The sequence below is a fragment of the Diceros bicornis genome, chromosome 14, assembly GCF_020826845.1.
Source record: "Diceros bicornis minor isolate mBicDic1 chromosome 14, mDicBic1.mat.cur, whole genome shotgun sequence".
In the NCBI taxonomy this organism is placed as follows: domain Eukaryota; kingdom Metazoa; phylum Chordata; class Mammalia; order Perissodactyla; family Rhinocerotidae; genus Diceros; species Diceros bicornis.
Window position 1 is genome coordinate 66,277,774 of NC_080753.1, and position 23,955 is coordinate 66,301,728.

The window sequence follows — 23,955 nt, forward strand, 5'->3', positions numbered from 1 at the left end:
CTGTGCCTTGGGCCCCCTGGCCAGCCTCCTCTGCACCCCTAGCCAGCAGTCACCTCTGCCTTCAACCACTCAATATGGATCTCCCCATCCTCGATCTGCTGCCGTAGGTGCTTGGCCACTGTCTTCTCATCTCCACGATCTGCAGCAAGTGCAGGTACTTCTGCCTCAGCGCTTCACACTCCCTGGCCAGGGTCTGGTAGATGTGGACAGACATACGTGGTAAGACACTGCCTTCTTGTCCCCCAGAGATCCAAGCAGAAGTGAGGCTCCCCCACTGACTGCAATTAGAAGATCCTGACTCCCAGACATGGTGCACAGGGCCTTGACCTGGCTGCTGTGCTGTTACCGACTGCTCTGGCCCCTTCTCCAACTCCTGTCTCACACTCTGACCTCTAGTTCCTCTAACCAATCCTGTTCTCTCCCCTCCCCCTCCAATCCACCCCCCGGGCCTTTGTACAGGCTCACTCTCTTGTTAAGGGGAATGCATCTGGTGACTTTAAGTTAAAGTCAATGCTCAAATGGAACAACAAAGCTTAGATGACAGCACATCTGTTTACAACATGGTTCACTGAATATTTTGAGTCCACTGTTGAGACCTACCACTCAGAGAAAGAGATTCCTTTCAAAATATGACTGCTCACTGGCAAGTGCTGTGATTCCCATGCAGAGACTGATGCTGGTGTGTGCCCCCCTCCACACACGCACAGAAGTTAGGAAAAGTCTTATGACTCACATAATAGAAGTCTCCGAGGAGAGCAGGGCCAGAAATTCAAGCAGCTCTGAAATGGTTTGAGGGAGCAAGGAAAGGAGCCTGGCCTGGGTTTTTATTGTGGTTGGGAGTTTTAAACAAAAAATATTCAATGACATTTGTCAAAGATGGTAAGGCATATTTTATTCAGCAACACTATGATACACAGAGACCACCGTCATGGGATTCACAGTGGGGGAGAAATGAGATTTGGCTCGACTCTGAATGCAGCATGGGCAAGTGGGATTTCATGGCCAGGCAGCATGGTGGGGGTCAGGGGATGGAAAATTACTAAGAAAAACTCAAGTGTTGGGGTTTCTTGCTAACCTGACCTAACAGGATTCTTACCAAAGAGAGGCCAGAATGATCAGACACCACCTGAGGGATGGTGGAGGAGGAGGAGGAGCCTGAACAAATCTCAAGTGTGATCAGACATACAGGTGTGGGTTCTGCTTAAACTGACTTAGCAATGTTCTTGCTAAAACTGCATTTTACAAGGAATTGCACAGACAGGCATACAACAAGGTTCAGGGGCCTGACTAAAGTTTGGTCAAAGCAAGAAATCTTTGCCAGGGCTGAGACCAGGGCAAGACTTCTGCACACAGACAAGGACTTGTGTCGTTGGATCCGAAGCCAATGCCAGAGAAGGGAGCCTCTGGACATCCTCCTCAGCTTGTCCAGGTGTGGACACGAGGGGAAGAGGGAGAGGAGAGGCATAACCTGTCAGCACACATCAAAAATGCGGAGTCTGACCACTCATTGCAAGGACGAACATGCGTAGAAAAATATGCATTGACAATGGCTTGTTTTCATATAAAGAAACACTAACAGGATGCTCAAGAATGATCAAAACTGTGTACTGGGGGTGGCGGGAGTAACAGCGCTGGAGGGGACCCAGAAATGTTGGCAGTGACTCTTCTGTGGTTAGACTTTTCTATCTTACAGATTTATCTAATATAAACAGAAATTTACACATACCATGTTTTCCCATTTAATAGCTTTTCTTTAATTTTAACTTCTGTACATAGGAAACCATTCTAAGATTTAATTCCTTTAGCACACTAACGGTTACAAAAGAGTAACCAGATGAAATAAAATTACAAAGAACTAAGGGAAACCAGAAGCACAGGACTGCAGTGTTCAAGCGATACAGGAGTCCAAAGGAAAGAAACACAAATACTGGGATCAGCACAGATAAGCAGCCTTCTTCCCACAGGACAGAAGGAAAGCCACATTCAGAAAGTTAAACATGGGGTCCAGCCCTGTGGCTTAGCAATTAAGTGTGCACGCTCCGCTACTGGCGGCCCGGGTTCAGATCCCGGGCACGCACCAAGGCACCGCTTCTCCGGCCATGCTGAGGTCGCATACCATATATAGCAACTAGAAGGAGTTTCCCCTCCCAAACTGCCTAAAGAATTTAACAGAAGACCTGTTTCAGGAAGGACCCAATATCATATGATGGCTGTAATATAATATAAAATAGATGTTACACTAGGAAAGGCACCACCAACAAGCCCATTTTATCTAAATTTCTGTCTCTCCCTGGCCACATTCTCTATAGCTTGCCCTGAAAAAAGTTGTACAAACATTTGCATTTCTATCTCCATGTGAATTGTCTTCTTCCCCTCTGAAATCCCAAACCACTCCCCCTCGAACACCTTCCATACCTTTAGCTACAATACAATACTTAAGCAAGCAGCTTGGACAGAATGACGAGTTTCTCCCATGTATACATGTTATTAAAGTTGGTATTATTTTCTCCTGCTAGCCTGTCTTTTAATTACTTGGACAGCCATAAGAACTTTAAGTGAAAGGGCAGTGGAGGATTCTCCCTCCTGCCCAACACTAGCATTGACCAAAGCACCAATACCCCACCCCTGCCCCCCAACACATTGTATTCGGACCCCAATAAGTGAAGGCCCGATGAGATGCATTGTTTCTCTTTCTCATCATAGAAAAAGAAGTTGGAATGATCTATCAGTCAACAAAATCATTCTTGTGTTGTGAGCATTGGAGTAGTTTCCTCCCCGCCAGCCTACAACATAACTTTAAAGGAGTTAGAGAGCTTCCACTTCTTAACTCCTGGAGGGGAAGGAAAAAGCCTCCCAAGAACCAGCTCTCTAGCCCCACCCAATGCCCCACCTACCCTCCCTGCTGCCCCACTGACCCTCCCACCTCAGCGGCCTTGAGTCTGTCAGGCCGGCGCCCCAGCCCCACCCAGCACCACCCTTTCCTTCCCCGACCCGCCACTGCCCCTCGGCCGTAGGCCTCAGGCCGGCGTCCGAGTGCCAAGGGCGGAGGGAAAGAGTGTCCAGAGCTGCAGGGATCGGGCTGTCAGACATGCAAGTCTCACTACAGGAGCCACCACCGCCCACTCTGCACGAAGACCCGCTCCACCCAGCAGTCCCGCCCCAAACTGCGCCTGCCAGTCCAACGGCCAATGGCCCAGGCGAGCGCAGCCTCCCAGGCCTCCTGGCGCGGGAATGCCCTCACCCACGTCCCTCTTCCTACTGCCCCGGAGAATGAGTGCAATGCGATGGGCAGCCGCTGTGGCCAATCCGGCTGAGCAATGCAGGCAGGGCTGGAAGTGTGGGCAGAAGTGCATCATTTGCCATGCGGGTGTATGGCGGGTCCCCTTGTGGAGGGCCAGCCACACTTTCACTCCACCACGGTTTGCTTCCTTCGCTCTGAACACTGCAGCAGCGACCTATTGGGGCAGCAGAACAGACGAGTTTGGGCAGCGCGACCCTGGGGTGGGTGCGTCAGCCGGCATTTTGCCTAGGCCCACAGGCATGGCCATCTTGTTTTACGGAGGACGGACGGGTGCATGCCACCATCTTGCAGTCCTGCGGGGTGTGGGGAGCAGCTCCCATGTGCTGCAGAGTGTTGCTGCAAGCCCTTATCCTTGTGGCAGTCCTGCTGCGGGGCAGTGAGAAGTGAGGAAAAGCCTGGCAGCTCAACAACCTGAGGCCCAAGATGGTGATCGCTGCACTGCCGCGAACTGCTCCCACTGCCGGGCAATGAGGAGAAACGGCTGTCGCCTTCCACAGGTAATTGGCCATCGCCGCCTGGTCAGCCTCCGTCGCAGTCCAACCTGAGGCGGGCGGCACTCTGTGCTCGGGGCCTCAGTGCCGGTCCAGTGGGTGAGTCAGCGCCAGGCACTGTGTGGCCTTGGTCTGTGCCACCATCTCTGCTCCGGGCGCCTCCGGTCACCGCGGCCCCCCCATGGCCACCAGCGCCCACCTTATGGCCTCCACCACCTTCTCACTCCCACCCCATGACCACCCTGTCCTCCACTGATTCAGGCTGAGGCCAACAATGTCGAGAAACAGGGCATTCTGGAAACTCTCTTCCTTAGGGTTACTATCCTCTTGCACTTGCTGTGACTTTTCTGCTCTTTTGGTGGCAGGGAGCCTGCCTTGATCTCTGTGATCAGGAATGTGGCTGAGCAAATGGAGCTTGTACCTCCAGGATGGATGTGCCTCCCAGATGCTAGTTGCTAGAAGAGTCCTGGCAGTGGAGGGAAAGTTGGCTCTGCACTGAAGGTGAGTCCTGGAAAGGAATCTGACAGTGGACTCTGCACTCTGTATCTGACAGCATCCTCGGTGGTGGAGGGTGCGGCCCCTTCTCATTGGGAGGCTTACCCCAGGGACTCGGAGAAGGGGCTCCTCTCTTCACTTCTTCCTTGGGCTCCCATAGCATGGTGAGGCGTTTGCCTTTCCCCTGGCCTGGCTCCCTTCATGAGGGCTTCTGGAATTCAGCCAGTTCAGCCAGTCCTTTCCTGTGGACTCCGCACTGGAGGTCCCAGAACAGTGCACTGAAGACATTCTACTTTGAAAACCTCCTGGCAGATCTTTCTGTTTTGCACTGCAGGTTCTTGATGAATTTTGAAAGACCTGAATGCCACTTGTCTGTAGTCTTATTGAAGGTTTACAGTGGTTTGTTCTAAGTCAGAAGTCGTTACAATCTATCCAAAGAGCTAGTAACATGAGCTTGTTTCAGAGGTCAGCTGCCATGCTTTCTTGACAGAACCTTCAGAGCCTATGCCCCAAAAGTTATGTTACTGTTTTTGAAAATGAGGCCAAGCACTGCAGAGAAGGTTGCTCTTGGCATGTGTCATGGTCTAACGTGGTCTGGGGGCAAAGGAGGTGGAGGTCCTTTGGTAACTAGTCACAAAGCATTGAGGAGGGTTAGAAGGACATGTTGCTTGGAACTCCCTGAGGACCTAGTATCCACCTGGTCTGGTCCACAGTGGCCTCAGGGGGTTAGATGACCTCAGGTGGAGCAGAAAACCCTAGGGAGAGATGACCCCAACCCCTCACGTGCACAGTTTGGTCTAAATAGAGATTTTACCTTAATGAGGAGAAGAGATTATGAAGTGTCTTGGTCAGTACCTTGCAGGGCCTGGTTGCTCTGTACAGGGAGCCGCTTTCCTCCTGGTAGTGGGAGGACAGGAGGAACATAGATCTGAAGCTCTTGGGGCTGACCTCTTGGCAGCGGTCTCGCATCCTCAGCTGCTTGAGCAGAGCTGGGGCCAGGTGCACTGCTGGGTGCCTGGGAGGCTCTGCTGGCCAACACCTGGCCTGGCTTTGAAATAGGAGGACCAACCCTCCCCATTTTAGCACCCAAAGTCCTGCATCCCAGGGACAGCAGGAGGGTTGGGCAGCCATGAGCTTCTAAGAACTATTTCTGAGACTTCTTGAAGCCTTTCCTGTTGTCTTGATGCCATCCTGTGTTATCTGCCCAAGCGTCTGTGTCCCTACAGGGCACTTACCACAGCCTGGGAAGAGGTCCTCACCTTCCTTCCTTCTCTGTCCTACAGATGGTCAGCTCCTTAAGGTAGACAGTGAGTGTTTCATCTTTCTATTCCAGTAATAACTTGCAAGCAGAAGGTGTTCCTTAAATCTTTACTAAAGGTTTAAATGGGCAAAGTGGCTACAGGTGTGGATGTTCACAAAAACACTTATTTTGCTTTTATAGTTGATTATTTTAGGGGGAGACATTTAATTCTTTCTAATTACTTTTTCATTTATTCTTGCAGGCTCCACATAAAGGGCTCAAAATGTCTGGTTAAGTGGTTAAAAGCTGTTCACAGGGATGACTGGAACCCACTAAGCATTCTTTCATCTGTAGTGAACATTTCACCAAAAAAAGCTCTTGGAAAGGCTGGAGGGTCAGTACTATGTGCTCAAGCCATGGCCGTGCCCTCAATCTTCCACCCAACTGAGAAGGGAGGGCTGAAGGCCACGGCCACCCCAGGAGAAAGGACACCAGGAAGGCCGCTGGGGACCTGAGGAACATGCGAGTGAAGCAGATGGGAAAGGAGCTGCAGGTTCATCGTCGTCCTTGAGGGAAAACCTGAGGGCCCGGCCGGGGTTGCACGAGTTGAAACGAGCTGCTCTGCAGGGTCAACCCACACCCAGTGCTGCCCAGGAAGCCACCAGTCAGGATTGGGTGCAGAGTCTCTGGAAGGAACTCCAGGAGACAGTGTGGCCTCCACAGCGTCAGGCAGCCAGGGAGATGCAAACACGTCTGCTGTAGATGCTGGTGATGAGACCCCCTCTTCCCTGCCAGGGCCTGCTAGCTAAGAGTGGCATTTCTTATCCCTCAGAATCTGGGATGTGCAGATTTATTGGCTGGCTTCCTTCTTACAGTTTCTTCTCAGAGCAAACTTGAGAGAGGCCATCTGTCCCTTGAGAGGCTGTTGACTGAAAGAGGCTGAAGAGAGATGTGGAGCCCAGCTGCAGTGGGACCAGCCTGGGGCCTGATGAGAGCTTGGCCCAGAACCCCCAAGTTCATCATTCACAATGATGCCTCAAAAAGCCTCCCAGAGCCCCTCCACCCTCCAACAGATGTCACCTTGAAGCCAGCCACAGAAGCTGTGCAGGGCGAGCACAGCAACACCGGCCCCACGTCCCTCAGAAAGCGACCCAAGAACTCCTCGACTCACTGCACTCGTACTGCTTCTGCTCCCGGGGGAACAGGAGCTCGGGTGCCACCTGCGGGAGCAGGTGGAGAAGAACGGCGAGCTGAAGAGGGGCAGCCGCCAACAGCCTGGTGCACACGCTGCAGGAGGAGCTGGACGAGCTGAAGGAAGGGTGCTTCCTAACTGAGCAGCCTGCTGCCCCCAGCCGAGGTCAGTCCCAGTGCTTGGGGCTCTTCCACTGCCTGCTCATCATGAGGGGTTTCCTGTTCCACAACAGACGGCCTCTGAGCACTTCTGTGTGCAGCCTGCCTGCTGCTGTCTTGGGAGAAGGCTCTGCTGGTAGCCGCCCCTCGCAGACAGGGAGCCCAGGTTGCAGAGCTCACCTCGCTCTCTCTAGGGCACTCGAGAGGCAGCGGTAGTTGTCAGGGTTTAGCAGGTGGGGAAAGAGGCATTGCAGGTCTGCTGGGAAAGCCAGACCTACGCAATGAACGGTGTCTGGATCGTTGGTTTTCCACTTGAACAGTAGAAAATCAGCTTCTGTTGCATCCCTCACACAGATGTAAATTCCAGTGAGTTAAGATCTAAATGTTAAATAAAGTGGACATAGTAAACTATTAGAAAAGTTATAGGAGACTCTTAAAGTCATGGGGACGTTCTTTCCATTCATGTTTTAATGAATATCTTTGAACTGAAGTCATTTTGAATATTTTAATAATTTCTTTAAAATTTTAAACATCTTTTTGAGTAGAATACATTCTCTTTTGTAAAAATTAAAACACTACAGAAATATATAAGCTAAGAAGTGGTAAAAACTCCTATTTCTCACCTACCTCCCAACTTTTATTCCTTGTCAGTAGTAAAATTTGGTGTGTAATCTCCTCCACTCTTCCCTGTGCTTTACATGCATATTTCTCCACCTGTACCAATAGGTTGGATATATTTTTGGTGTGTTCATTGGCTATGTTTCTGATTTTCCAGCTCTTTTACAATTTAGTACTTGTAAACATTGGTTTCTCGATATTCCTTACATGCTGAGTGTACCATCTTTTCCCTGTTATACAGCCATGGAAGACATTTCCCTACCACGTTGTTCATTTAATCTGGATCAGTGCTTGTCTTCTCAGATGTCAGTAACACTTCAGGTGGGACAGGCTGTTCAGGACCTGCGGGACCTCTAGGGCAACAACCATTAGGACAACACAAAACAAGAAACAAAACCTATCCTGCGTGTTTCCAGATGCATCCTGGGGGAAGGACAGCTCCAGCTGAGGGCTATTGATGTCTTGGTCAGAGATAGCCACTATGTTCTCCTATCACGTTAAAGCTGTTTCCATAGTTTGTCGTACCTGATAGTACAGTTTGGTGCCTTTGTCTGTTCCTCTTGGTCAGACTGTACAAGGTTTCTTACTGTTACAGGTCTTTCGGGAGAGCCAGCCTTGACTCTATTGCTCAGGTCTACGTTGTTGTTCCCGCCTCGTGAATCCTCACTTCATTCTGCTGTTGTTGGTTTTATTGCGATGTTGTTCTGGCTCCTGGAGGGAAGTGTTCAGCTTCTTCGTGTACAGTTGATATTCCCTGATACCTGCAGTGGAGGCTGTGTCCCTTCTTCTGTCCCTTAGTCCCCACGCCATGGATTTGCCTCATGCTGCTCTCATTGCTGTTCATTTCTAAAGAGTTTGTCCCATCTGTCTAGATCCCCTCTTTAACATGAGAGATTTAGAAGGGTGTGGACAGATTTTCAAGTGGATAAGTTGGGGTAGGGGAGCCAATATTTTGTGATTATTTTTTACTTTTGTTGCTTTAAGTTCCAGTAATATGGTCACTTATAGATTTCTGCTTTTTGGACTCTTTAGAGATTTCATTGTGGCTTAGCACACAGTCCATTGTGGTGACTGTTTCATTGTGGTTTGAGGAGAATGTATCCTCTCCACTAGTTGCTTATGTTGTTGTCCCTCAGGCTGAGGCTAGATCTAGCTTTTTTGTGTTTGTCAACAGATCTGTTTCCTAACTTACTGTATCACTTGACCTGTGGATTTCTAAGAGAGGTAAGGTAGGTTTCCCTGTGATTCTGGAGCTGCCTGTGTCTTCTTGTTTGTCCAGTTTTGCTTTATGTTTCAAGACCATATTGTGAGGTGCATAAGTGTTCCTGACAGTTATCAACTCAGAAAACCCCTTTTTGTCCCATTTAAAGTCTTATTTCTTTATCTCCTTATTTTCAACCATATTATATCCCTTTATTTTATAACCATATTTTAACTCAACTTGAGAGCCTTCATCTTTTTATAGAGCAATTTGATCCATTTACAATTGTGATTATTAATAAATTGGAATTTGAGTCTACCATTTAATTTAATTTTTAATTTGTTATGCTTTCTCATGATTTTTCTATTCTTCTAGTGGGTGTCTTTCAGCTTTTAGGAACAATCATTTCTGCCTCTCTTTCTGTAAATGCTTAGAGTTGATCAGTTCCTGTGTTCTACACTCCCAACTCATCACCTTCCACTCCCTGGCTCGAGACTGTCTGATATTTGTTCTGTGTTCTTATTTTCCCCATCAAGCAGCCATGATTGGATGTATGTATACATTTTATTGGTTACTTTGATCACCACTATTCATTGTATCCAAATTTTTCCTCCTTTTTGGAAATATTTGATGCTATTTTGGAACTCATATGACAGTAAAATTTGGAGAGGAATCAAATCTGAGATACTCCTTAGGTGCTGACACTGGGGAGCTAGCACCTAACCTCTTAAGTTGCATCTGTGTGTCTGCAGAGTCAGGATGAGGTCAGACATGTTTAAAACCATGCAATTGAATGAGGTTTCCTGGAGACACTGTAGCTGTAGAAGGGATCAGGGCCCAGCCTAGCAGCAGGCAGTGTTTGCAGAGGTGTAGCTGAAGAGGGTCCAGGAAAGGGGACTGAAACGGTGGAGCATGGAGTCGCAGGAGCCACGAGGGGAAAAGGGTATTGCAGAAAGGAGGGGTGCTCAGCTGGTTCGGGTACAGCTCTGATCAGAATGGAGAAAAGATGGCTGGACTCGGCCACGTGGGATCACTGGTGACCTCAGTCTCCTTGAGAGGATGAGAATGAAGCTGGGTCTAGAGTGGCGGAAGGGGGTCATGGGAGGGAAGAAGGGAAGAGGCACCTTACTTAAAGAGGTTTAGCCATGAAAGGGAGTTGGGAAAGTGGACAGTAGCCCAAAGGGAACATGGGTCCAAGGGAGAGTTTTGTATATAAGGTGGAGATGAGCTAGCAGGTGCTGCAGGTAGGACCAGATGGAGAAGAGGAGCCTGGGGGCCCAGGAGGAGCATGCTGGGCCCTGAGGAGGTGCAGAGCTGGGCTCTGCATCCTGGGGAGGCGCAGAGAGCAAGAGGACAGATGTGCTGGTGGAAAGGTCGCCCTGTGCCTCTGCTCCTGTAATCCTGGAGCGTGAGGTGGGCAGTGGCTGGGAAAGGAGGGGCGATGCAGAAGGTGTTAGGTGAGAAGCAGGGGGAGGAGGGGGAGGGAGAGAGGTCACCCTGGCTTGGTCTCCATGGCCAACACGGAGCTCCCCATTGGGATCCCCGGGCACCAGCTGCTGTCTCTCTTTGATGTCTTCCTCAAATTTTGGCTCTCTTGATGGTTCCCAGGGATATTATGAATTTATTCATCAATGAAGGAATCTTTGGGTCATTTTTTAGGGATTTATGTCAAAGGGGCTCTACCTGTGTTGATTCAGTCCATCATCTTTACCCAGTCCCTTTGTTTTTGGACAGATTCCGTACAACAGAGGAGCCACGCCAGTGGCCTGCAGCTTCCAGTGTTCGGGAGGTTTGCCCTCCAGAAACCCGGTGCTGATTGGCATTCTCACAGGACGTGGTGCTCTGTCCCTGAGCCTGCTCTAACTGTGGGTGTCACGACGTTGTAAATCCTGGGGCAGTCCTCTCCGGGCCCATCGTTGGCATCTCTGTGACCGGTGAGCGTGAACACTTTTCTGTGATCATTATCTGTCACTTACCTGACTGTGCTGTCGCCTGCCTTGCTCACTGAGCTCTGAACCTTCCTGGTGGAACCAGGACGTTCACTCTTTATCCAGTGTGATTGCACGTTCCCTCAGTGTGCCCCTTGAGTACTTGCTTCAAAAATATCTGTTTTCTTCACATTCTTTGATTCCTTGTACATATAATCTAGATTTAATCTGGACCTTTAAAAATGTTTTATTGTGGAAAACCTTGAACATACACAAATTAAACAGAAATGTGTGATAGCCCCCCATGTCTCTATTACTCAGCATCAACGTTTATCAATATTGTGATATTCTTGTTTCCTCCATATTTCTACCCACTCCCTACCTTCCATTGATTACTTTTTAATTAATAGATTGTTTTTTAGGAAAGTTTTAGACGGACAGAGAAAGTCAACAGATACTGCAGAGCATTTCTCCCTCCTCCCCCACAGTTTCCCCTACTGTTAACATCTTTCATGACCAACCTGTGTTAGTGCGGTTCATTCCTTACAAGTGAGGAGCTGATGCTGCTATAGTGTTCGTAACCAAGTCCGTAGCTTACATTAAGGTTCACTCTCTTGTTGTCATGTACTTGGATTTTGACAAATGCATAATCTCATGTATCCACCATGATGGTATCCTGAGAGTTGGATTGCCCTAAAATCCCTGTGCTCTGCCTCTTCATCCCTTGCCTTCCAACTCCTGGCAACACTGATCTTTATACTGTTTCTATGATTTTGCCTTGTCTACAATGACGTGTAATTGGAATATATGAAAACTATAGAACAGAGTATATAGCCTTTTCCTGTTGGGTTCTTTCACTTAGCAATATGTATTTCAGAGTTCACTATGTCTTTTTGTGGCTTGATAACTAATTTCTGTGTTTTTTTCCTTTTTGTATATTGAGTTAAAATATACATAACAAAAAGTGTGACGTCTTAACCATTTTTAAGTGTACACTTCAGTGGCGTTAAATACATTTGTGCTGTTGTACAGTCATCACCACCATTCATCCCCATAACTCTTGTAAATCTGAAACTCTATACCTATTAAACAATAACTCTCCCTTCTCCCTTCCCCCAGTCCTTGGCTTTCCATCTCTATGATTTTGACTACTCTCAGTTCCTCATGTTAGTGGAATCATACAGTATTTATCTTTTTGTGACTGGCTTATTTCTGTTAGCATAATGTCCCCAAGGTTAATAATCCATGTATAGCATATTGCAGAATTTGCTTCCTTTGTAATGCTGAATAATATTCTGTTGTATGGATATACTGCATTTTGTGTATCCATTCATGCGTCAGTGGACACTGGGGTTGTTTCCACGTTTTAGCTATTGTGAATAATACTGCTATGAACATGGGTGTACAAATATCTCTTCAGGGCTCTGCTTTCAGATCTTTTCGGTGTATATCCAGAAGTGGAATTGCTGGATCATGTGATAATTCTATGTTCAATTTTTTGAGGAACATTCATACTGTTTTCCATAGCAGCTGCACCATTTTACATTCCTATCAACAGTGTACACGGGTTCCCATTCCACCACATCCTGGCCAACACTTGTTTTCTGTCTTTCCCGTAGCACTCTTCGTAGTGGGTGTGAGGTGGTGTCTCATTGTGGTTTTGATTTGCATTTCCCTAATGATTAGTGGTGTTGAGCGTCTTTTCATGTGCTTATATGCCATTCATAAGTCTTTGGAGAACTATCTCTTCAAGTACTTTGCCCATATTTGAATCAGCTTGTTTTTTAGTTGTTTAGTTTTAGGACTTCTCTGTATATTCTGGATATCAGTCTCTTGTCAGAAATATGATTTGCAAATATTTTGTCCCACTCTGTGGGTTGCCTTTTTAGTCTATGGACAGGGCCTCTTGATGTACTAACTTATAAAATTTTCATGGAGTCCAATTTGTCCATTGTTTTTCTTTCGTTACCTGTGCCTTTGGTGTCATATCCAAGCAATCAGTGCCAAGTCTGATGTCATCAAGATTTTGTCCTATGTTTTCTTCTAAAAGTTTTCTTATTTTAGGTCTTACATTTATGTCCTTGAGTTAATTTTTGCATATGGTGTTGGATGATGGTCCAAGTTCATTCTTTTGCATGCAGATATCCAGTTTTCCCAACACCATTTGTGGAAAAGAAACCTTTCTCTATTGCATTGTCTTGGCACCCTTGTCAAAAATCACTTGACCATATATGTGAGGTTTGTTTCTGGGCTAGCTATTCTATGTCATTGGTCTCTATGTCTGTCTTTATGCCAGTACCATACTGTTGATTACTGTGGTTTTGTATTAAGTTTTTCCTCAAGTTTTGTTCTTCTTTTCCAGGATTGTTTTGGCTATTCTGAATCCCTTGAGATTCCATGTGAATTTTAGGACGGGTTTTTCTATTTCTGCAAAAAACATCATTAGGATTTGGATAGGGATTACATTGAATCTGTAGACTGCTTTGGGTAATATCGACACTTTAACAATAGTAAACCTTCCAATCCATGAATATGGGGTGTGTGTCCATTTATGAATGTCTTCTTTAATTTCTTTCTGAAATGTTTTGTAGTTTTTATGGTGCAAGCCTTTCACCTCCTTGGTTAAGTTAATTCCTAAGCATGTTATTCTTTCTGATATAAATGAATTGTTTCTGTAATTTCCTTTTCAGAGAGCTCCTGGTTTGTGTATAGAAATTCAACTGATTTTTGTGTATAGACTTTGTATCCTGCTACTTTCCTGAATTCATCTGTTAGATCAAACGGCATTTTTTGTGAAGTCTTTCGGATTTTCTACATATGAGATGATATCATCGTCAACCAGAGACCATTTTACTTCTTTCTGTCTAATTTGGATTTCTTTTATTTATTTATTTTTATTGCCTCATGGTTCTGTGGTGAACTTTCAGCTGTGTTGAATAGAAGTGGTGAAAGTGGGCATCCTTGCCTTGTTCCTGATCTTAATGTTTTCAGGAAAAGCTTTCAGTCTTCCATCACTGAGTCTTATGTTTGCTGTGTGTTTTTCCTCCTATTCTTTGTTTATTGAGTGTTTTATCATGAAAGGGTGTTGAATTTTGTCAAATGGTTTTTCTGCATCAACTGAGATGATTCTGTTTTTTCCCCTTCATTTTCTTGATGTTGCATATTACATTGATAGATTTTTTTATGTTGAACTACACTTGTATATCAGGAATAAATTTCACTTGGTGATAGTGTATAATTCTTTTAATATGCTGTTGAACTCAGTTTGCTAGTGTTTTGTTGAGGAGTTTTGCATCTATGTTCATCAGGGGTGATGGTCTGTAATTTTATTTTCTTTTAGTGTCCTTGTCTAGTGTTGGTATCAGGGTAATGCTAGCATCGTAAAATGTGTTTGAAAGTGTTCCCTCTTTTTCAATATTTGACAGAGTGTAAGAAGGCTTGTTTTTAAAACTTCTTTATATGTTTGATAGAATGCACCAGTGCAGTCATATGGTCCTGGGTTTTACTTTGTTGCGAGATTTTTTTTTTTACATTTCTTGAAATATTAGTGACATATAATGTATGTAAGTTTTAGGTGTTCAAGATGATGATTTGTGAAAGGATTACCACAAAATGGTGAGTTAACACCTCCATTCCCTCACATAATTAACTTGTTTTTTCTAACGATCACTTTTAAGATATACTCTCTTAACAAATTTCAAGTCTATAATATATTATTGTTAATTATGGTCACCATGCTGTACATTAGATCCCCAGAACTTATTCATTTTACAGCTAGAAATTTGTGCACTTTGACTCACATCTTTCCCTTTCCCCCACTCCCAAAGTCCTGGCAAACCCCATTCTAGTCTCTATTCCTTTGAGTTGGGCTTTTTTAGATTTCACATATGAGTGAGAATACATAGTATTTGTCTTTGTCTGTCTGACTTATATCACTTAGCGTAATGTCTCAAGTTCCATCTGTGTTGTTACAAAATGCAGGATTTCATTCTCTTGCATGGCTAAATAATATTCCATTATATATTTCATGTATATGTACATATGTCTGACATTTTCTTTATCTATTTATCCATTGATGGACACATGGATTGTGTCCATGTCCTCAGTTTGTGAATAATGCTGAAATGAACATGGAGGTGCAGATATCTCTTCAGAATAGTGACTTCAATTCCTTTGGGTATACAACCAGAAGTGGAATTGCTCACTTATATAGTATTTCTATTTTTATGTTTTTGAGAAAATTCCATATTTTTTCCGTAGTGACTATAGTAATTTACATTCATACCAAAAGTGTACAGGATTCTCTTTTCTACCCAGCTTCGCCATAATTTGTTGTGTGTTGTCTCTTTGAGAATAACCATTCTAGCAGGTGTGAGGTGATATCTCATTGTAGTTTTGATTTCATTTCCCTGATGATGAGTGATTATGAGCATCTTCTCATGTACATGTTGACCATTTTTATGTCTTCTTTGGAAAAGTATCTATTCAGGTCCTTTGACCATTTTCATATTGTTTTGTTGGTTTCTTTGCTGTTGAGTTGCAACAGTTTCTTATATACTGCGGATATTAGCCCCTTTAGTTTGCCAATTGTTTCACTTGCTATGCAGAAGCTTTTGTCAAGACCAGTTTCATGGGGCTGTTTTCTCTATATTTTCTTCTAGTTGTTTTATATTTGGTGTCTTACATTTAAGTCTTTAATTCAATTTGGGATCTTTTTTAGAGTGGTGTAAAATAAGGGTCCAATTTCAGTTTTCTGCATGTGGCTATCCAGTTTTCCCAACACCATTTATTGTAGAAACTAGCCCTTCCCCATGGAGTTTTCTTGGCTGACTTGTCAACTGTTAGCAAAGTGTATGTGTGTGGTTTTATTTCTGGGCCCTTGATTCTCTTCTATTGGTCTATGTGTCTCTTTTTATACCTGTATCATACCATTTTTATTACTATAGATTTGTAATAAAGTTTGAAATCAGGAATTGTGATGCCTTCAACTTTTTCTTTCTCAGGGTTGCTTTGGTTATTTGAGGTCTTTTGTGGCTCCATATAAATATTAGGATTGTTTGTCCTATTTCTGTGAAAAATGTCATGGGAATTTTACTAGGAATTGCATTGAATCTTGAGATGGCATTGGGTAGCATGGACATTTTAATATTAATTCTTCTGATCCATGAACATAAGATATCTTTTCATTTCTTTGTGTCTTTGATTTCTTTCCTCAATGTCTTATAGTTGTCAGTGTCCAGATCTTTCACCTTCTTGGTTAAATTTATTTATGAGTATTTTATTGTTCTTGATGCTACTGTAAATCTGATTATTTTCGTTATATCTTTTTTAGATAGTTCATTGTTAGTGTACAGAAAGGCAACAGATTTCTATATGTTGATTTTTTCTCCTGCAGCTTGAGTGAATTTGTTTATTAGTTCTAACAGTTTGGGGGGAAGTCTTTAGGTATTTCTCTATATAAAATCATATCGTCTGCAAACAGAGACCACTTTGTTTCTTCATTTCCAATTTGGATGAATTTTATTTCTTTTTCTTGCCAAATGTCTCTGGTTAAGACTTGCAGCAGTATGTTGAAGAATGGTGTTGAGACTGGGCACCCTTGTCTTGTTCTTTGTCTTAGCAAGAAAGCTTCCAACCTTTCACTGTTCAATATGATGTTAGCTGTGCGTCTTGTCATGTAAACATTTTACTATATTCAGGTATGTTCATTATGTAACACTTTATTGAGGGTTTTTATCACGAAGGGGTGTTGAATTTTGTCAAACTGCTTGTTCTGCATTGATTGAGATTATTTTATGATTTTTATCTTTCATTCTATCAATGCAGTGTTTCACATTCATTGATTTGCATCATGTTGAACTTGATCATGTTGTTTGATCCTTTTTTTGAGTTTGGCTAGTTTTGTTATAATGTGTCCTGGAGAAGAAAGTTTTAGGTTGACAGATCGGCTTCAGGACCTTGGATGTCTAAATCTCTCCCCAGATTTAAGAAGGTGTCAGCTGATATTTTTTTTAAGTCAAATTTCTTTTCCTTTCTCCCTGTTTTCTCCTCTGATACTTTAATAATGCTTATCTATTTCTTTTCATGGTATTCCATAATTCACACTGCCTTTCCCTGTTCCAATCCATTCCTTTTTTTCTTTTTGCTTCTTTGACTGGATGATTTCAAATGACACATCTTCTAGTTCACTAATTATTTCCTGTACATGGTTGAATCTGATTTCGAAGCTCTCTATTAAATTCTTCAGTTCAGTCATTGTGTTCTTCAACTCTAGGATTTCCGTTTGTTTTTCCTTAATGATTTCTGTTTCTATGATGAACTTCTCACTTGTTCATGCACTGTTTCCTTATTTCATTTAGTAGTCTATCTGTGTTTCCTTATAGTTTTATGAATTTCTCAAAGAGGGTTGTTCTGAAGCCTTTGTCACATAGTTCCTATATCTCCATTTCTTGGTCGGTCATTGGAGTTTTATTCTTTTTCTTTGGTGGTGTCATGGGTCTTTGAGTATTCATGATCCTTGTGGCCTCCATTGGTGTCTGCAAATTTGAAGAAGTAGGCACCTCTTCCACTCTTTACAGACTGGCTTTAGCAAACCAAAGCCTTCACAGTCAGCCCATCTAGGGGTCCTGGGTAGGCCATCTGGTGGTGGCCAGGGGCAGGCTTGCTGCTGGAGTCCTTGGGCAGCCTGGTACAGGAGTGAGTGGAAAGATTGGGTCTATGGTATTGTGTCTGGCCCTGGGCACAGCTGGGACCCTGAGTTCATGAGTAGCCCCACTGGAGCCTGGTTTGGCAGGTCCTCATTGAGAGCCTCCAGCCACAGGAGTCATCCAAGGCCATGGGAGTTGGCCAGTGCTGGGATGATCTGAGATCCTTGGTTCACGGGAGCCTGCCAGGAGCCTGATGTCATGAGAGACAGCTTGTGCTGGGGTAGGCCAGAAGTCTGGATTCCTGGGAGCCTGCTGGGATCCTGGGGTGACAAGAGCTGCCTGAGGCTGCAGGAACCAGCAGGCATTGGGTCAAGATGGAAGCCTTGGTTCATGGGAACCTGCTGGTGCCTGGTGCAATGGGAGATGTCTGTGGCCACCTGAGTCAGCAAGCACCTGGGTGAGCTGAGGGTCTGTTTTTGTGGGATCCTGCCAGGAGCATGGTTCCGTGAGAGCTGTCTGTGGCTGCTGGAACTGGCAGGTGGTGTAGTGAGCCAGGGGCCTGAGTTCCCAGCAGCCCCCGAGGAGCCTGGTGCCACGGAATCTACCTGGGTTTGCTGGAGCCAGCAAGTGCTGGAGTGACCTTGGGTCCTGAGTTTGTGGTAGCCCACTGGGTGCCCTGGTACAGAAGCTGCCTGTGGCTGTGGGTGCTGCCTGTGGCTGCTTGGAGTAGGCAGGAACTTGGGTGAGCCAGAGTCTGGATTCACCAGAGCCCACCAGGAGCCTGGTGCCAAGAACACCACTTGGGGTCACAGGAGCCACCTTGGGCTGCTGAAGATAGCAGCCTGTAGGCTGAGATGGGGGCCTGGGTTCCCAGGAGCTGGTGGGAGCCTAGTGTCGAGGATGCTGCTTGGGGCCACCAGAGCTGGCATGCTCCAGGGTGAGTCAAGGGCCTGTATTTGCAGAAGCCTGCAGGGAGCCAGCTAGGTCCACAGGAGTCAGCCTGGGGCTGGGGCAGGCTGGCTCAGGGGTCTATGGTGAAGTCAGGCAGAGTGGAGAAGTCTCTTCTTGTTGGGAGGTATTTGATTAATGATTCAGTCTGATTATTTGTTACGGGTCTGTTCAAGAATTTTATTTCTTCATGATTTAGCTTTCATAAGTTGTTTCTAGGAATATATCTATTTTGTCTAGGTTATCCAATTTATGAGTGTACACTAGTTCAGAATAGTCTCTTCTGATCTTTTTCTTTCTGAAGCCTCAGTTGTACTGCCTCTTCTTTCATTTCTGATTTAGTTTATTTGAGTCATCTCTCTTTTATTCTAAATATTTTATCTAAGGTTTTATCAATTTTATTGTTTTAAAAAATCAACTTTTACTTTTATTACTTCTATTGATCTTTCACACTCTCATTTTTTTCCACTCTCCTCTTGGTGCCTTCCATCCTTCTGCTCACTTTGGGTTTCATTTTTTCCTTTTCTAATGCTGTGTGTTGTAAGTCAGGTTGTTTCTTTGACATCTTCTCTTATAATGTACAAGTTTATCACTATAAACTTTTCTCTTAGTACTACTTTGGTGCATCCTATAAGTTTTGGTGTGTTTATTGTTTCTTTTTGTATGTCTTGAGCTATTTTCTAATTTCCTTTTTGATTTCTTCTTTGATATACTTTTAAGTTTAAGAGGTTTTTGTTGAACTTCCACGTATTATGAATGTTCCCGTTTTCCTTCTGTTATTGACTTCTGGTTTCATGCCATTGTGTTTGGAAAAGATACTTGGTATTATTTCAGTTTTCTTAATCTTTCTTGTTAAGAGTTGTTTTGTGACCTAACATGTGATCTGTTCTTTAAAATAGTCTATGTGCTCTTGAGAAGGGTGTGCATTTTGTTGCTGCCCAGTAAAATATTCTGTGTATATCTCATAGGTCCATTTAGTATTTAATGTTTTCATGTCTGCTATTTCCTGATTTTCTGTCTGGATATTCCATCCATTGTTAAAAGTGAGGTATTGAAGTCTCCTACTATTTGCAACTTATATAACTGAGAAGACTCTAATATTGAGAATATTATAAAGATCTCTTAGAATTCAATTACAAAAGACAAGTCAATGAAAAGGGGTAACCAGGTGGGATAGACATGTGTCCAGAAAATACATAGATGGCCAATAAGTACAAGATAGATGCTCAATATCATTAATAATTAGGAAAATGCAAATTCAAAGCACAGTGTGATACTATTTCATGCTCAAAATGAAGGCTATATTTAACATAATGGAAAATGACAAGTGTTGGTAAAGATGTGGAGAAAGGGAAACCTACATACATTACCGGTAGGAAAGTAAAATGATGCAGCCACTGGAGAAAACAGCTTGGCATTTTTAAAAATCTTAAAGCTAGAATAACCATTGACCTGGACAGGCCCATGGTATATGTCCAAAAGAGCAAACTTGCCCATGGACATTCAAAGCGGCATTGATCACAATGATCAAAAAGTGGAGCAAACCCAAATTTCTATCCGGTTATGACTGCATAAACAAAATGTGGCCTATTCATACTATAGGATATTATAGAGCCACGAAAAGGAATAAGCTACTGCTACATGCTAGGCCATGGATGAACCTTGAAACATGTCTGCTCATTGAAGCCATCCACAAAGGCCACAGATAGCATGAAGTCATTTGAATGAACTGTCCAGAATAGGCAAATCCATAGGGGGAGAAAACAGATGAGTTGTTTCCATGGGCTTGGGTTAGCAGAAAATAGAGTGTGAATGAGTATGGGTTTGTTTGGGGGTGTTGAAAATGTTCTGGAATTAGTTAGTGGTGATAGCCACATGACTTAATCATTGTACTAAAATCCACTGAACTGTATACTTTAAAATGCTTACATGCATTTCTCCCATAAAAATTTTGAATTTTTTAAATTAATTAGAGTATTGGTTAATTTTAAGTTGGTTGGGGTATTTAGTAAGGGTAATTAATAGAGTTATTAGGGGTAGGGCAGGTTGTAGCCAAGACAGTAAACATCTGATGAGGGCTACAGTAACAAATCCTATGATTATACAAGCAACAGTCTAAAATCCAGTCCATTGCCATTGTTCCCAGCTTGGAGAGACCAGCCATGAAAATAGGTCAGTGATCTCGGGGGCCTTGGGTATCTGTTCAAAGATTTGGGTAATATTATGCACTATTTTAACCTCTTGGGCCATCTGGTGGAGGTAGGTTTGAACTTGTGTGTTGACGTACATTAAGCAAGTGGTTCTAGGAAAGGCACGATGCCTTCCTTCCTTGGCCAGTATAGACAGTCTAGGGCGAGGCCATTTTCTAAAACCATTTAGGCAAGAGACTCATGAGACTGTTGTACAAGGGCTAGGATAGGTTCCTACGGAGTTGTTGTCCATGTTGTGTTAAGGTTCTCGATACTTCTTGGTTGCCTCAGTTTGCTGATTATGTGTGGGTAGGGCCAATGCACCTGTGCCCAGTCCAGTTAGTCAATCCTAGTAGAACTGAACACTCAGTGCTATAGGACTGACAGTGTCTCTATGGGTTGGTGGTAGCCAGTCAGGGCAGGAAACTCAGAGGACCTGCGACCTGAGGGAAGCAGGTTGAAAGAGAGACAATGATGCATTGCAGAATACAGCCTGGAGAAAGCTGCTCAGAGGGCTGGGGAGAGAGACGCTCACTGGGTGAGAGCCTTGTGATATCAGCCCACAGTGAAACCCAAAAGTGGATGCTCCTGGTGTAAAATATTCATTAGGAGTCTTGGAGGTAAAATCAGTAATTTGCACCCATTCACTGGTTACCTGTGCAATATGATTTCAGGGGGTATGGTTAAAGTGTTTGTGGGCCAAGAGCTGTTTGGGCCTGGGCACAAAATCCCCAAGGTGGCCTCGAAGGCTACGCCAAAATGATCCCTCAAGGAGCAGTTGGGGCAGAAAGTGGGGAGAGCATTTTGAAGGAAGCCTGAGGCAAAGATGGTGTTGTTCGATGGAGTTGGTTACAACTGAGTCTCTCTGCAGGGTGAGCCCTTCAGCTGGGGTACAATAGGTGATTGGAGGCCAAGTGACAGACCCTGCGACTCCTGATTCCCAGTGTATGCGCAGCCCTCTCAGCCCATTGGACATAAATGGTGGTGGTGTTTCTGAAGCATCTTGCTGGCAGTGTGGAAGCTATATGGGACGTGTGGTGGGAGATGTTATGATAGTGTCAGGAGGAGCTATGTGTGAGATTACGGTGTTGAAAGGGAAGGACTGGAGGCACGTGCAGTGGGTGTGTGACCAACAATGGTCAGTGAAGGGACAGCCAGGGTGAACTGGGAAATTCAGAGACCAGCAGAAGTCATGTGTTTAAAACAAGACACCAGGCCCAAATGGAGCCGCTTAAGCTATGCCCTACATCAACAAGCCGAGACTTAATTAGACTTTTGGCCCTCCCAGGAATGGAATCTTAAACCAGTCAATGGGGAATCTCCTGATGAGCAGCAAGTAGCTCATCTTCCTGATAGAGCCCTGCCATCCCCTAAAGGAAGGTAACCTTGCAGTAACTAACCCTCTTTTTGGTGTAGTGTAACTTCCTTGTTTCTGCTCCCTTCTGCATATAAAAGTCTTTCATTTTGTACAGCTTCTTGGAGCTCCTTTCTCTCTGCTAGACTGGATGCTGCCTGAATCATGAACTGTTGTATAAAGCCAACAAGAAGTTTAAAATTTACTCACTTTTATTTTGTTTTGTACCAGTTTGGTGGCAGCAGTGGGATCCAAAGGAGACATCTGATGGCTTAGGGGATGAGAAACACAGGCATTGGTACCTGCAAAACCTTTGAGTTCTCCATCCTTTTTGCTGTTTTTGAGGGCCGTGGGTAAGTTCCTCTCAGATCTGAGATCCACTGTCTTTGCGTTGAGCTCCCGATCTAACTGGCTTTCCAGTCCAAGGTCAATGGGTCAGTCTCAATTGACAAGATGCTCTATCAGAACATCAGTATTAGCCCTTGGCTAGTCCGCTGTGCCAGACAAAGGCTTAGCGGGTCAGCTTGAGCTGGCAGATGATTCTACCAGGATCCTGAGTCCCTGGCCCTTGCTTAGTCAACAGTCCCTATTTGTTGGGGTCTGCTAGTTGAGTCTGCAGTCTCCATGTGTTAGGGTCTGCTGGTTCAGTCCATAGTTTTTGGTAATGGAGAGGAGTGGAAGAAATGTGTGCTCCATGCACACCCAGTCTTTGAAAACTTCCCACGTACATTTTACATACATTTTGCCCTCTGTTGACTGTAGATGGGTTCTAAGGAAATGGTGAAGGCACAGTGAAGAGGAATTGTGGATATCTGCATGACTATCTTGAGGAGTGCCGCCCCCTCAACCTGAACAGCCACCCAGCACTACTAGAAGTGAAAGACATCCCATCAACATAGATTGGAAGACTCCTTATTGTGACGATGTCAGCATTATCCCAAGAGATCAACAAATCCAGTGCAGTCCTTATCAAAATCCCAAGGACGTTTTGTGCTGAAATAGAAAAAAAAAATCCTAAAATTCTTATGGTATCTCAAGTAAGCCCAGATACCAAAAATAATCTTGAAAGGAGATACTAAGTTGGAGGACTGATTCTTCCTTGTTGAAAACTTACTGCAAATCTACAGTACCAAAACAGCATTGAAATGGCGTAAAGACAGCCATATTGACCAATGGAAACAGAATTGAGAGCCCAGAAATTAACCCTCACCCGTGTGATCATATGATGTTTGACAAGGGTGCCAAGATTATTCAATGAGGAAGTCTTCTCGACAAGTTGTCTTGGAAAAAGTGGATATCTACACGCAAAAGATCAACTTGGACCCTTACCTAATACCACATACAAAGATTAATTCCCAGTAAATCAAAGACCTAAATGTAAGAGCTAAAACTATAATACCCTTAGAAGAAAACAGCAGGGCGACAGGAGACAAAGGTTAAATCCTTCTCCCCGATGGGCTGTTGAAAAGGGCTTTTTAAGGGCAAAAGAGTGGGTGCGGGAATGTTGGGGGCAGTCCTAGGCATTTTGCACAAGAAGATTTTCATATTCTATAATACATCCCACATTCAAAAGGCAGTGTCCTTAACATGATAGGCAGAGAATTTCTTGGTCTCCCAGGTCATCCTCCAGTCACTTGTGCAGCCACAGTTTGATCTTGCCAGCCGTCTTGTGGTCTTACTGGCTCAAACCAGTTGAAACTTGCTCAAGGAGAAAAAACGGAGTTTCTGAAAAACAACTCATGGCCCAAGACTAGATCCTTAGTAAATATCATATGGAATGTGGCTTAAGAAAGTAGTCTCCAAGGGACCGTTGATAAAAATCTGGTTGGGGCCCCATTTGATTTTGGGCTTGGTTTTGGCCCTGGCTATGGTATCTGTGCAGGGATGTATGGATATGCAAAATGTGGAATATACATACAATATCATATTATTCATCCTTAACAAAGGAAGGAAATTCTAAGATATGGCACACCATGTGTGAACCTTCAGGATATTACTCTAAATGAAATAAGCCAGTCACAAAAATACAACCTTGTGTGATTTCCCTTCTGTGAGTCTCCTGAAATCGCCAGATTCAGAGAGACAGAAAGTAGAACAGTGTTTGCCAGGATCTGGGAGGAGAAGGAATGGGGGGTTATTCATGAATGGGTATAGAGTTTCAGTTTTGCAAGATGAGAAGAGTTCTGAAGATGG

At 44.3% G+C, this 23,955-nt stretch overlaps 1 long non-coding RNA gene across 1 annotated transcript; it reads left to right on the forward strand.

The window, feature by feature from the left end:
* Nucleotides 1-3,694: 3,694 nt before the first annotated feature.
* Nucleotides 3,695-5,807, forward strand: LOC131414208 (uncharacterized). The gene is made up of 3 exons (XR_009222159.1): nt 3,695-3,798; nt 4,158-4,293; nt 5,790-5,807. It is a non-coding gene; the product is annotated as an uncharacterized LOC131414208 (long non-coding RNA).
* The last annotated feature ends 18,148 nt before the right edge of the window (nt 5,808-23,955 follow it).